The 5,035-nt window shown below is 41.0% G+C and overlaps 1 pseudogene; it reads right to left on the reverse strand.

Moving 5' to 3' along the window:
* Positions 1-958: 958 nt before the first annotated feature.
* Positions 959-1,088, reverse strand: LOC148368063 (U2 spliceosomal RNA; annotated as a pseudogene).
* Between the last annotated feature and the right edge of the window lie 3,947 nt (positions 1,089-5,035).

Raw genomic sequence — 5,035 nt, forward strand, 5'->3', positions numbered from 1 at the left:
TCGGCATTAAGGGTTGGAATTAGGGGGTTTGGTCACCTAATGACTCCCAACACAGCAGTTGGGTCTAAAATGGCGGCTGCATCGGCTCGCTACAGTTTAACTGTACGGGTCAGGTGTATCGACATTTCGTTTTGTGTGCATGGTTACAAAGAATGACAGTAAAAGTAAATTCTATTCTTTTCTATTACTTGGGTGCGCTTTATTTACTGCAGAATACGGTGGATACAATTGCACAAAGTATATATAGGTGTGTGTTACAAGGTTTTACTGTTTTTGTGCAATGATTGATAAATTGATCTAGATTGTAATATATTGTATGCAAGGGGATTGAAACCTGGCTAGAGCTTATCTCATTAGCAAACACTTTTTATATATATATATATATATATATATATATATATATATATATATATATTTATTATTATTATTTTTTTTTAAATTCCCACAGAGCTTTCTGCACTTATCTTACTTTTATCCTTGGTGTTCTAACAATGGAGCGCATTCGCTGAAGGAAATGAGACGGAGGGGATGGGGTATGATTTTAATCGCATGCTAGCGGTCTCCTTTAATTCTAGGAGCAAATGGTGAAAGTAAGAAAAGGACTGTTTCCAAATGCCAACCCAAACCCTTCCATGAAAAAGGAAGGGTCTATTCGAGCGGGTCTAAGAATTTTGCATATTTGCACATGCATCACAATTATATTGATAGAGTTTGCAATGATGATTTTAGCCAGAAGATGGCATCAGCAAGTGGAATATATTAAAATTACGGACAACACCTCTTAAGTCAAGTGGGGGGTTTGGGGTTTTTAAGGGTTATTTATCTATCTTCGTTATTCATTATTCACTATCCGTTATCGGTCAGTTCATAATACGCTACAAAGCCTAGGAGCCCGGACACTTACTCTCAGCCAAAAGGCCAAGCTAAGGTCCTAGCCCTAAAGCCTTGTTGCGATCATTGCGTATGCACCGTTCCCGGAGGCACTGCAATACCGGGCCGATGCGTGGAGTGGACAGAGCAAGCTCTTATTCCATCTCCAAGTCATGTTCTTTTGTATAGCCCTTGATCACAAGAAGTCTTAAAGGGCTGCACAGACCAAAGACTATTGAAATCTACAGACTACTGATCAAAGTGAAAATTGTTGGCCGGAATCAACACTGCAGAAGCATGTGACTTTACTTTGTGCTTGCAAAAAGTGAGGTCGTGGATGTGAGGGTGAAACAAAAGTCAGGCGGAGCTGAAGACAGTAAAGTGTCTCCTGTGGCCCCGGTAATTACCCAGGTTGAGGCAATCAGGTTATTGAGACATCAACACAGCTTAGCAGAAGGGATTGTCATGCTTTGGCCTTCCAGTGGATTAGGGCCATAATATTGTCCCACTCTAACGCTGAGTCAGCAAGTAACCTGCTGTGTGGATGCATTGGAAATTGAAATGAGGACGACTTCGATATTCTTCCCATGCTTATGCTAAAGAGGACAAATTGCATTTGAACCAGAGTCAAACAGAAAATCTTCTCATTCGAAATCAGCACAGGTAAAACTTTAAGAACCTCTAGCCTAAGATATTTGGTGATTATTCTGCTTCAGGTTAAAATAATGCAACTTTCATGAGTTGTTTAGCGAGTGTATCCTAATAGTTGATGACATGCTGATCGGCGGTGTCGTCCGGCTCCAGCAGTGGAGTCCGTTTTATTTGACAGTAGACAATAAAGTTATTCCAACATTCTTAAACACGCAAAACAGGGAAAATAGTATATGTGTTTTTCTTAATATATATATATCAACTCATCTCATCTCATTAGCTGCACTGCTTATCCTCAGTAGGGTCGCAGGGGGTGCTGGAGCCCATCCCAGCAATCATCGGGCAGTGGGTAGGGGACACCCTGAACTGGTTGCCAGCCAATCGCAGGGCACACAGGGACAGACAACTCACTCGCTCATTCACACCTAGGGACAATTTGGACCGGCCAATTCACCTGAAATGCAGTTTTTGGAATGTGGGAGGAAACCGGAGTGCCCGGAGGAAACCCACACAAGCACGGGGAGAACATACAAACTCCGCACAGGAAGTCTGGAGCTGGATTTGAACCCACGCAGGAGGTTCCCATGACTTGAACTGTGCCGCACATGCGCTAACCACTGCGCCGCCGTGCTGCCCAATATATATATATATATATATATATATATATATATATATATATATATATATATATATATATATATATATATATATATATATATATATATATATATATATATATATATATATATATATACTGTATATATATGTGTGTATTATAAATTATTGTTATTTTTTCCCATCAGTTTTCCCTGACATGTCTTGTTTTTTGTCATCATAAGTACTGAGCTGTGATGTCATCGGAGAAACACCAGCACCGAGCAAACCTGTTGTGTTCATAAGTCGAACAGGTTATCAATGTCTTAAGCAGTGTTTTGGTCGTTTTTGTGTAGAATATCTCTGCGTTGTGTTGCAGGTGAACTCAATAATGGTACAACAAAGGGCGAAAATTCAAAAAGGGGCTAACTGGCAAAAATATCTTGTAGAGAGCTAATGGGGGAATCAATCAACGAAAGGCAGCCGCAGCCTCTGCGCAACAACATGAGGCTGGCTGACCAAAGAACATGCAGCGAGCAGCCAGGCTAATCGGGGACCAACAAGTAAAAGCGGCAACAGAATGAAGCAAAGGACACGGAAATACTGGTGCTAACACCAGGCTTGCCTGCCCAACAACACACAGTGAGCAGCCATCGAGCGCCAACCAAGAGCAAACAAAACACGAAAGCCCTTAGCTGCCGTGGTGGTAATGATGAGCTAACCAGACAAAATTATACCAACCACGACATAAGCAGCGAAAAAGACAAAGGAAAAGTCACAATCGCTACCAAATAAGAGGCGTAGGCAAAGAAAGAACACACGCCGTAACCGCGGCAGGTAAACTTAACCTGTACAACTTTTGGAGGTCAAAACACATAACACAGACAAAACAGTCACAAAGCAGAAGTTCCAATTTTCAAAGCAGAAATGAGTGGTACACAATCGCTGTTCACTACAATCACTGTCTGTTTTGGAGCTTCCTCACATGTTGTGGTAATATTGTGTTCCTTCTATGATGTCACAGCTCTAGCAAAAACAAGCCAGATGGGTCACCTTTGAGACTAGATTTCTCGAAACACCCAGCCTGGGAAATATTTTGCAACATATTTGCCCAATTGAAGTGAGGAAAACTATACCTTCTGTGCCTAATTGAAAAAATAAAACTCAGTTTGAGTATGCAGTGTCTTGCAAAATAATTATTTTCCTTACAAAACAGCTCAAATTTATTTAAGGGACAGTGTAATATTTAGTGCCTAGAGTTACAAAAAAAATGTTTTACTATAAAAAAACAAAAAACAAAACATTGATTTTAATACGAGGCAAAAATAGCTGATCTATCATACCAATGCTGATTTTTATACAAAAGTTTAGGGAGTCAAATTTTAGTTTAGTTTGAGCTGAATGTTTAGAGGGTTGGCCAGGTCTTGGTAGGTTTGCAGTGGTTTAATGCTCTCTCTATTTTGATATTGTTGCTCGCACAGTGCTCAGCGAGATTTGCAAATATTGCAAAATATTCTTGTATCACATTCCTGCTTTTGAATTTCTCCACAACATTATCCCTGACCTGCACGGTGTGTTCTTATGTCTTCATGATTCTGTCTGTTCGCCAATGTCCGGTTTTACAGACTTCTAAACCCGTCACAGAACAGGTGCATTCGAACTGCAACTTAATGCATTATGTTTGTCATTCTTAGTCATTTAGGTTAATATTGGATCACTCAGAAGTCATCAGGGAACTTCTGGAGTTATTTGGTTGAGCAGAAAAAACAGGGGTCAATATTTTTGGAATATTGTTGAAATAATTTGCATCCACTTCACAATTATGTCTCAGATGTTGTCACTTCTTGGAAAATATTTTCAGTTTTAGCTCTAAGTGTGTCAAAATTACAATGCTTTCGCTAGGCACAGTAACTGCGCAGGTAAAACTTCAAGAACCTCTGGCCTGATGTATTTGGTGATTATTCTGCTCCAGGTTAAAATAATGCAACTTTCATGAGGTGTTTAGAGAGTGTATCTAACAGTTGATGACATGCTGATCAGCGGTGTCGTCCGCTTCCAGCTGTGGAGCTCATTTTATTTGACAGCAGACATTAAACACCAAGTCATTGTTTTGTGTCGTGGCCTATTCCTCTAATGGGGCTGCGGCTAGTTGCGGCGTGATAAATAACTTCTTGCCCAACAACTCCATCAGCGTTAACTCCTCATGCAAATCAAACACTCTGGTGCTTCCATATTAAGGGACACAATCAGGAGGGGAATCTCATCTCTGGTCAGCGGCCGTGCATCATAACCTGGGCGCTGCGCAATATGCGAGCGCCGACCTGTTTGTGATTGTGTGACATAAAGGCAGTGTGACGGCCGGTAACTCACTTAGCACTAGCAGCTGTCGCGGAGTAGAGGCCCGCTGGCCAATTCCCTCAGCGACTTATTTCAGCTTCAATGACGAGCAAATAAACAGCTCAACACTTTTCCAAATAGCTTTCCTGCGCTCATAGCTTGTGCTCTTTTGAGTGTTATTAACTTGGGGGCGCATAATCCACCAAAGTAGCTCGAAAATTTATGGTGGCAAAGGAGCACATTGTATTGCACTGGGCTTCCTCCAATTGATACTGTGCCTGCCATAAAAGTTGCTCAACCAACAATCAGGTTTCGATAAGGTCAGCTCAAAGGAAACTTTTAACTGTCTTGCGAAGGACATTCAGTCTGATGAAAGCCCATTTTAACTTCTTCAAAACTAAAAAAAGATGAGTCGGAATTAGCATAAGGTGCACTTGAAATCTCGCAAAGTCAGAGAAAATATTCTCATTGTATTTTATGAATGAATCCCCATGTCACAGATTTCTTAACTTCCTCGGTCGTCAGGGCATAACTGAGGACGCAACTCTGGACAGCTTTCTCCACTGCTGACAGTTCATGGCCT

This window comes from Urocampus carinirostris, chromosome 4 (assembly GCF_059441175.1).
Source record: "Urocampus carinirostris isolate Australia breed hairy pipefish chromosome 4, RoL_Ucar_1.0, whole genome shotgun sequence".
Classification (NCBI taxonomy): Eukaryota; Metazoa; Chordata; class Actinopteri; order Syngnathiformes; family Syngnathidae; genus Urocampus; species Urocampus carinirostris.